The following is a 10,571-nucleotide window of genomic DNA, read 5'->3' on the forward strand; positions in this document are numbered from 1 at the left end:
TTTGAAAAGGAGGATGTCGATAAATAATTTCTATCTCGCCATTGTAATTCCTCTCCCCCTCACTTTCACTCCAGTTCTCTGTACAATTGAAAGCCCTTCTCTTCTGAACAGGGACTGCCTGATTTTTTTCAGCTAATAATGAAAACAACAAAAGCATACTGGAGGCTTAAAGAGAGCTGTGCTTGAGAGCACTGATATGTTGTGAAGATGAGAGAGTGAGAGACCTTTGGCTGTGATGAGACCCAGATGTCCCATTCTGGATGTGTCCAGCAAAGTTACTATGTCAAGTCTTTGTTTAAATTGGGTCCCACTACACAAGCGTATTTATTAGCATAACAAAGTTGCAATGGCCAAGGAAAGGAAAAAATGACTTGCCTAATGGAAATGAATTGTGCAGCATAACCTGGTGGTACGTAGAACTCTATCATTGTATTTAATGTCTCTCCCCACACTGAAAGAAAGAGTCTTGACACAGGCGCCAGTAGGTCTGTAGAGCCATTGGTAGACAGCCAGGGCATACCATTTAATGGAAGGACATCATTAAATATGCCTTTATTTTTATTACTTTGTAATATTATTATGCAGCTGAAATAAATCACAAATTGTTTTAAGTGGGATTCGGTCACAAGCCACAAAAGCAGTGAGCTGAGGGGCTTGCTTCTCAGTCTCCCTGTAAGCAACTCCTGTACTCTCTGCGAAGAGCAAAACTTTTGCACGAGGGTCAGCCCATGACCTTTTGCTCTTTCAATATTTATTAAATGCATTAATAAATAAGTACAACTTCTTGAACTCCCAGGACCATTTCTAGGCTCCAGCAGCCCAAGTCTGCAGACAAGCATGAGCTGCAGAGCCCCCAGACCAAACTGAATGGCTCACTACTGATTCTGCATCACGACCTCACTGGCCCAGGGCTAATATGTGCTAAAGGAGGAATGGGAGAGGTCAGGTGGAGGCCAAAGGCATTTCAGCTATCTTGCCTGGTTCCTGCATGGTTCCCAGATCCCCTCCAAAATCAGGTAAGTGCAGAAGTGCTGCATGGTCACCTAAGTAGCAAACTGCAGTGAGCATTAGAGAACTGGAGAGGGAATTTGGCTCAGCCTCACGCTACCAGATGGGCAAAACATGAAGTCTTCAGGCATGCAGCAGAGAAGTTAAAAAGGAAATGTAAAAATCTGTGCTTGGATCTTCACCAAACTGACTGATTGTCCTAAGAACCCACTCCCAACTTCTGTACATCAGCGAGGATGCAGCACACTGTTTGGTTTTAAATAGGATGGACACCCAAGGCTTTTCTACAGTCACTCATTTTCTTATGTCTCATACAAGTAAGAACTTTGTGGTACAAATATGCCAGTGGGAAGTCATTGCCCATCATGTGATAATTCTAGCTTAACAGTTTGTGTTTACTCTGCTTCTAGTCCCCTCTGAAAGCACTGCAAGCTCTCCCTTGAACACTTCTTTTTTTCTTTTTTTTTCCATTTATACATGCTCAGATTATTTCAGAGGGAGGAAGAACAGCAGACTGCGATTTAGAGATTACTGCTGAAATACCAGCATTATTTGTGTAAAACACCCATTAGTTCCTTCTTGTCACCTTTAAGATGCCTTTTTATTTCCTTCTTGTCAGGTAAATATTAACAGGAGATTTATTATTAATCACCTTTGTGTTTTTGTAAGAGTTTATATAATTCACATGAACAGTGTGTGTTGCAAGACTTCTTTTTTCACTATTTAGATACAAATTATTCAGAGCTTCAGTTTTGGCTAAGATGAAGCCAAACTGAGACAGATAAACTCTGCCTCAAAAGGCTTCAGTTTAAGTCCAGTTAAGATACAGCTATCACCTACTTGGATACTGCAATGTGTGCAGATCAGAGAGATGAGTTATTGTGCTTTAGGGTTAAGAAGAAACACTAACAATAAGATGTTGACCTTGAGAAGATCATTCAATTCATCCATTGCATAAGTTAAAAAAAAAAAATCCTTATGGCCTGCCCTTTTCTGCGGTAAAGTTGTATCTCAGTCAAGCTTATTCTTGCTGTTGCAAGGAGAAAAAGGTGGACTTAAAAGTAGATCTTATAATCTGATGAACAAATGTCAGAAAGGAGACAACCAAAATTATAGCCCATACTTTGGCACTCCTGTGAAAAGCACTTCTGTTTGTGACCAGAAACAAACTGGAAGAGCTCTGTTATTTTGTAGTCAATGACTGGGTAATATCTTTGTTTCTGCAGAAGTGACATCCCTGAAGACTTCTCTGTGTTTCTCTGTCAGCAAGACGTAGCTCAGGTTCACCATGTAAGTGTGAGCAGCAGCAACAGCCACAGAATAGACAGGATCTGCTCAGATTTTCTTTCTAAATGAAAAGGGGTTGTGGAAGAGACAACTCCGACTAACATGTCAAAGAGAGGCAGTAAATCCAGGCCTAGTTGCTGGCTGGTTCTGCCAAATCATCTTATCTCAGTGTGCCTCAGAGATGGTACCTCTCTAAGATGGTTACTCCTTTGTACGGCCACAGCAGGAGGAAGACTTGAAGGGGAGGGAGGAGAGCTGAGGTCCAGGCGCAGCCACTCCAATGGCTCCCAAACATCAGCACCGTGAGAGAGCCTTCAAAAGGACAGGTCCATAGGCAGAAATATTCAGCATCGCCTGCCAGCATTGATTTCACAACTAGGCCTTGGCATTCTTTTGGGGAGGAGGAAGGCTCCTTCTGTATTTCTCATTATGCTACAGCTCCTGTTTCTGAGCTGCAGGAATGCCTCCTTGCCATGTCTTCTTTACATCCCTCTGCTACGCACACACACACACAGACAAACTTCTTATTTGCATTTGGGACGTGGATTACAGAAGGATTCTGTTCATAAACCTAGAGGGACCTGTGCTCCCAGGCCTGTCTCTTCAGAGCACTAATTCCCCCCTCCTTCTTTTGCTATGTTTGCCAGTGGAAAAAATTAGCAAACCCTATTTACAAATATTTTTGCCTCTTGGCCCTCTGCCTAATGCTGTGCTATTAAGGCTGTCGTTGTTCCACTAAACAATTGCCAAATGTTTTCACATGCATGCATTGGCTTGCTTTTGAGTTCAGATATTCTTATTCCACCAGCTGCCACCCTTTGCTTAATTCAAGGTGAATGCTCTAGACTTCAAGCTTGTCAGAAAATTTCCCCTTTATTACCCCAATAAAATATACTATCCCAGCAACAGTGGTAAAATTCCACCACTAAGATGTTTTCCTGCAAACAGTTTTTCTGTCCCAGCTTCTCCTTTCATGATAGAAAATGCTCTGCTCACATTGGAGCAGTGTGCCGCAAAGCCTTACAATTACATCAGATGAGGTCAAAGAGGCTGTAGCCAGTGAGACCTCAAGGGAATATGGGTACCCAATTCCAAAAACTGTGTCCTGAAGAAACATTTTCTCAGCTGGAGCCTGATCCCAGAGACAAGTAATCTCCATTTCTGCATGCCCAAAGATGTCTGAGCAGCTTAGTGTCTAAGCCGAGTTACGATCAAGGAACAAAATATTTCTCCTCCTCTTTTCCCTGAGGCTCTTAACCTAGTAACCATTCTCAGGGAATAATTTCAGGATTCTCCTCCCTCCAAAAGGCTGTGGTGGCCAACGCTTTCTTTTAAAGTACAGAACTAAGCAGTGGTCCACGTTCACCTTCCTGCCCTCTTCCTTTTTCTTTACACCCCTGTTGGTTTGAGCGCTGGCCCAGAAAGGTGGGCACCCGCTTTCCCTTCTCTCCTTCTGCAGGGATTAGTCTCCTGGGATGCCCTTCAGGAGCACTCGCCATCCAGCTGGGGACCAGATGTCCAGCTAGCCTCGTTCCTCACCACTCCTGCTGAACCTGGGCCAGCACTGCTCAAATGACTATATCACATATGCCCCATTCGAAGGATCACTGCCATATTTATGCATCTTTATGCCTTCTCTAGTTAGTGGAGAAGTCTCCTCAGGTCTGCTCTGTGCCCGTACAGGCCATTTTGATTAGGAATTGGCACATTAGTGTCCGGTGAGCAAATAGCAAGGATGATGGTAATGCTACATGCGTTGACACGTGTCCTCAACATACACAGCCCATGGATGGGCTCACCTTTCTGTTGTACATCTGAGTTTGGTACTCAGACAAAATATGGACTACATACACAAATGACAGCAAATCCATCCAAAAAAGGAGACTTCGCAGATGCTCATTCACTCTTTTAATTTCTGTGCAAGTATATTCATGCTTCTGTGTATGGTGTTTAGTCCCAGCTGTAAGGGTGATACAGTTTACTAGCGTTTCAACAGCAGCTGAAACAGCCAGTGATAAATGGATGTTGAAGAGTAGTCAAAGAAAGCATTTTATATCTGTAATTGCAAATGGTAGCATGGGAAATACGATTCTGAAACAACAAAAGAAAGATTTATGTCTCTAATGAAAACAGCTCCAATGTCAGATACAGCATAACTTCCCAGACAAGATAAAAACACAAGAATTATCTCCAGAAATTACTCAGTGAAAAAATTCTGAATAACAAAATGCAGTTGAGAAAATTGCTCAGAGAGTTTGCAAATAGGAAAAAAGGAGGACATAACAGATTTATTAATCATTATGGTTTATGCAGCTAGCTTTACTAGCAATGTAAGACAATAAATTAAAGCACAGCCAAGATTTGCTCCACACTATTTGATCAGTGAACCTTCATCCTGGCCTAAAGCACTGCTGGTTTTAGGGCCAGTCCTGCCAAGCTCAATGGTGTTTCTAGGATCATGAAGTGCCAACACACAAGTTTTCAGATGGTCTTCAGGAAGAGCATTCCAGCAACTCATTTTTGTCTCTGCAGTTAAAAACTGATGGTACCGGAGATATAACCGCAGACACATAAAAGCTTGGCTTTATAGCCCAGCTAGTTTACGGTTAACCCTGAGTGAAGGTGAGCTGCAGAGAGCACAGTACTTTGAAGGACCACTGACTCCCATCCCAACCACACACCAAAGCCCAACGCCCGTCCCTTCCCTGCTCCCGTTGCTCAGGCTGGCACACGTGGAAATCACACCTCTTCCTTTGCTGTGTAAACGTGTCTCATACCAGCGCCGCCTTCTTGGCCCTCTGGTTTGTCACCACATCCAACTATACTGATTTAACCCTAAATCTGCCCTCGGGGCGGGAGGGGACAAGTTAAAACATACTCCTCCTTTTATTTGGTTGTTCAGTCATAACAAACACTAAGCAACCGATCACACTTACCTTACCTAGACAAAGCCTTGCCTTTTGCGGTTGGACGAAGACAATTTTTCTCCTGAATTCCCTTACTCTCACTTGTCAAACACTGAAGTGTCCTTGTTGACCAGAAGATAAGAAAGCTTGTTGTCCAGGTGTAATTACATCCAGTAGGAAGACTGCAACAGGAGCAATTAAGCTGGATTCTTCCCATGCTGATGAACTTGATGAACTTGATGAACACCCGTGCTGGGACAGGCTGTGAAAAGAAAGCCTGGAGACAGAATCACGAGGACTATTGAGTATTTTGGTCTTGACCATCCTGTCTATCTGTTGAAACTCTGCTCCAGGACTGTGACTCTAACTAATCAGTGAGAACTTAAGACACAAGTTTGTGATCTTTAGATTTATATTAAGAAAGTTTATGATGTTGCAAGAGTCAGAGACAGTATATGGAATCAGGCAGGTTTTAAATGCTGCTTCAGTCACGGAGCATAGAGCCACCCGGAGCCTCCTTTTGTTATATTTCCAGATCATGGCACCAAACCCTAGGATTGCAAGGATGGAGAACATTTTCAGAATACATGCAAAATCTGCTTGGGTCTTGTATACCCACTGCGAAAGAAACACAGTCATTCTTAACAGGGATTGGAATCAAACCTTATTCTGTAGCTAACTCTCCTAGCCTGGCCTGAGCTGCCCCACTGTGACCAACTGCCCTTAATTAATGAAAAGGAAGCAGACAGATACCCACTTTGCCAGCTCCATTATTAACTCCTTTTTATGCATGCTGCCAGTCCTTGCACGCATCTCAGGCCATCTCCATCATGCCCAAGAAGTGGAATTTAATCTTCCTGGTGACCTAATCGTGGCATCATCGCAAATGAGGTCTTATAACTTAGTACTGTAGGGCACTAAAGCCAACCATCGGGCTCATCCTTTGCATTTCATTTCTTCGTAAAATGACACTCATGTAATTGTCCTCACTGAAAACGGAGGTGACTTAATGCCTTAAGAATGGGGTAAAGCTCTGTAACCTCTCTCCAGCTTCATTCAAGCACTCTTCCTAATCCACTGGGGTAAAGAGGATTGTGCTGGAGGTGGTTCAGACCAGTTCAACAAAACAACTGTTAAATATCACCAGCTGTTAGAAACATGCCACCAGTGAGCCCCTCGTGCTTCCTGGACTTGGGCTGTGAACACTTCAAGTCTCCCTTTCCAAATCCCATAGGTTTACAACCAAGAAAGCTGCATCCCACCTTCCCTAGAACCAATGTCATTTATCCTTCTTGAGGAACGTGCATCATCTCTGCATTTTAAGGCTGAGGTAGAGCCCAGAGACCCAAATCAGGCTAGGTGCGGTGAGCACATAGCCTAATGAAGCCTGCCCAGCACAGCTTGCAATGTGATGAAGCAAGGCTAACAAAGACAGATGGGCACTGGCAACCTAAGGTGCAAGTCAATGCTGCTTTTAAATAAGTCTTTCCCCTCCCTCACAGAAATGCTGTGTCCAAGGGTCCTCTGCAGTCCTTTTCAACAACTTCATGAGAGACATCCCACCAGCACATCCCTTTACAGCGTTCGCTTTTAAACATGGTCTTAAGGCCTTTTATTATTTAAAAACCAGAATGTGAGGTCTTGTAAGTAAATTACATTAATTCATTTCCTTTGCTGGAGGGGAAGGGGTGAAGTCTGGGGAAACTGCCCACAGCTTAAGCACTGGTCTTGTGGTATGGGATGTCACTATCACCCTTTCACGCTGTTTTTTTCTGGCCTAAATCAATCCCAACTCTCCATTACCCTCCACACATACATCACATAGAGTCCAAAATGACAGACGGTCGTTCAGACTAACTGGCTGGGAGCAATTTTAAAATATTATTTCTGCTCCCAGCCCAGATCACACAGTAGCTGTATACATGAACCTCCACCATCAGCTGTTAGCTGGCTGTGAAATGGGGTGACCACATGATGTACCCTGGCTAACTACAGCTCAGTGATACAGCACAGCATTAAAGCAGAATTGCAGAGTGCCTGGGATACTTTAGCATATAAAACACTTCCCACCAAATGCAGCTCAAAAAAGGCAAAGCAAAATGAAAAGGGTACAAATGGCCATGAGTGAAGCATTATATCAGCCGGTTCTGGACTCCTTTTTCAACATTATTGCAACGTGGCTTCTGAAACAAAAAGATTGTATTGAATTAGTGCAAGTGGAAAATTGGTTCTTTGACCAAAAAAAAGCTGGGGGATGGGGAGAGCTGTATGGGAAAGATTCTTTTAAATAATCTTTTTTTTTTTTTCCTTAATTGGAGAATTGAAAAAATAAACTAGAGTTTGGCAAATTTTTGTCAAAACATTTCAATTAACAAAGCCTAAATTCTGGCTTAGGTTCACTCTGTGAATGACAATACCCTCTGAAAAATGTCAATAATATAAGAAAAGGTTATTTTTGTTTTCGTTCTCCACAAAAAAAGCCTTGTCTTCGGCGCAACTCTCATTTCAGTCTGCACCGGTCACAAGTTCCATGAGCAGATATTCTCTTCTTCAAATGGCTCCCCTCCACTAAAACCTTCCTGGGGAAGGGAAAACAGGACAAAGGAATGGGAGAAAGAGAGGGGCAGTAAAGGAGTCCCAGTGAGGGGGAGGACAGAAGAAGAGAGGATGAAAGTATCCAGTAAAATGCCAGAGAGAGAGCAGGAAGGGTGAAAGAAAGAACAGGGTTGTTTTTTTCTCCCCCCTTCTGTTACAGTAAGCTTAATTTTCTTTTTTTTCACCTGTTGTAGGAAACCCAACACATTTATGGTTTAAGTTGTGAAGACAAAGGCTGGGAAGGGAAACAGAGTAAAGTGAGTTACACAAGGTCACCGCTCATTTCATCTCCTGAATCCAAGTCCACACCTTTGTCCACACTACTTTAGATTTAACTGTCATTTGCTGATCTCCTGCTGCCCGTTAGTCTCCTGAGCAGCCCATAGATAATGAGATGGCAATGAAAAGTTTAAGGGAAACTGATTTAACATTGCAGTGTTTGAGAAAGTTATATCAGAAAATATCACTTTAAAATGCTGCAAAATCCATTGCTCTGGGGATGTCTGGCATGCAAGATAGAGGACAGCCTTGGTTCTGAGAGCTGCTCTGCCTAGCATTTTCATGACACAGATACAGAAAGCTGGCAGCCCACACTGCTCTTCGGTGTGCCAAGACAGATGTAGGATTTTGAAAATGCCTGCCCACATACAATAGTCCAGAGAAGAGTTGTTTGGAAATAGAGGGCTCAGGAGCTGGGAAATATTTGCAGAAAAAATCATTTTCTGTAGTACATTTCTTTCAGAATGCAATGGGTAAACAATAAGCCTGTATTAAAGAAACCAACGAAGAAAATTTTTTCAGAGGCTCTAAATGGATTCATGCACTGTTTTCTTTGCAAAATATTACTTCTTCCCTTGAAAATAGATGTCAAATTGGGATGACGGCATTTAGCCTGTGTATAGTATTGACTATTTCTTCCTTAACATGCCTGTAAGATTTATCCTTCAAGGTGTCCTTCTCACAAAACCATCCAACTGTGCCAGGTCACCAACGGGCTATAGATGAAAACAAACAAGGGAGCTGTTCCTAGCCCATCCCCTTCTCTGCAAAGCTCCCTTAGTCCTGCCTGGGCAGACAGGCAGCAGTCCAACCCTGCTGCCACAGAAACTCAGAATCACAGAATCACAGAATCATTCAGGTTGGAGGAGACCCTTGGGATCATCGAGTCCAACCATCAGTCGTACTCTACAAAGTTCTCCCCTACACCACATCCCCCAACATCTCATCCAAACGACCCTTAAACACATCCAGGGATGGTGACTCCACCCCCTCCCTGGGCATCCTGTTCCACTGTGACCAACTCCTCACAGAGCTGCTAACAGAGCTTGTTGGCTGTCAGAGACCTGGCTTGGACACTACTGGCCAAGTGGCTGCAACAGGGCAGAGCTTGGAGCACTCTAGGCACCACGTACTAATTTTCTGGAGGACAAGGAGGTTACAAAACCCCGTTGCCACTTGGCTGCCCAGCTGATCTGGGTGCGGTGGGGCTCGTGGGTGAGATGTTTGCTTTGTCTTTGCGTTTGGCCCCATGAGCACACAGCGAACATTCCTGGTACACCGGGTTCCTCCTGGGAAGGATACACTCGCTTCTCTTGAAAACTTGGCAAGAAGCGGCGGTGAGCCGGGGTCATTTGTGCCAAGCTGAGCTGAGGGACATGCCAGTGGTGCTGGTGCCCAAACCTATGGCTAGGGCAAGAAATGAGGTAGGAGGCTCTGCTGAGGACACCATCACCCCGACAGCTGGGGTGATCCTTTATTCCAGGGATAGCCCCACTCAGAAACCAAACAGAGCTCTTCTTTCCATCTTTGAACAGTCCTTCGGTGGTTGGAGACCTGAGTATTTCAGTAGACAACTTCTGGTCGTTCAGCTCTGGACCCTTTTGGAGCCACAGGGCCAGGGGACTGTGCCTGGCTCAGGTAGAAATCTTCTAAACAAACTTACTTCTGATTGAGTCATTCCAGACTGCAAACCATAAAAACTTGGATCATCCATTTAGCCGTAGAAAGAATCATAGGAAATACTTTTTAATGCTTTACAAAGAACTGTTATTTAACTGCATTTCCCCCCTTTTTCTTTTTTTTCATGAATATTGGAGATGAACATACATTTCTCAAAAAGATTTCAGTAGGTTTTTACAGAAAGTGAATTTACCACTGCTGACTGTGGGTACTCTTGGTGGAAATCTCAGGGTTGCACTCATATAACCATGGAACAGAAATGACATTTTGACTATCTAAAAGCTTGTAGGCAAGCTACAAATAAATGATTATTCACAGAAATTATGGGCAGTATTATTTCGAACAACAAACACATTCAAGAACATCCAGGCAGGCTCACAGATAGTTTGCAAACAGAAAAAAGGCCAAACACTTCCATTCAGTTACTTGCTGTAGATTATTCACACAGCTCTAATAACAGTCCCCTGTCTCCATGAGCCTGCATCAGATGCGGTCCAAAACAGGGATGGTGGTGAAAGCTCCCGCTCTATCATTATGAAAACCCATAGTTGAAAGTTGTTTTGTTTTGGTTTTTTTTCCCATTCATTTCTACGAAACAAAAGCAAAGGATGGGATTTTCTTCACAAGGGTTGGTTTGGAGTTGCTTCATTTCAGTGGTATGTAGATATTTTCACTGTGGTTTCACAGGGTGACCAGGAACACCTGTTAACTTTATAAGAAAAGCACAAAATTCCTGAAAAGCCTTTTTTTTTTTTATCCTATAACTATCTGGTTTTTACGTTATGACAGCAAGCACAGCTTGCAACCAACATTGTT

This window comes from Strix uralensis, chromosome 5 (genome assembly GCF_047716275.1).
Source record: "Strix uralensis isolate ZFMK-TIS-50842 chromosome 5, bStrUra1, whole genome shotgun sequence".
In the NCBI taxonomy this organism is placed as follows: domain Eukaryota; kingdom Metazoa; phylum Chordata; class Aves; order Strigiformes; family Strigidae; genus Strix; species Strix uralensis.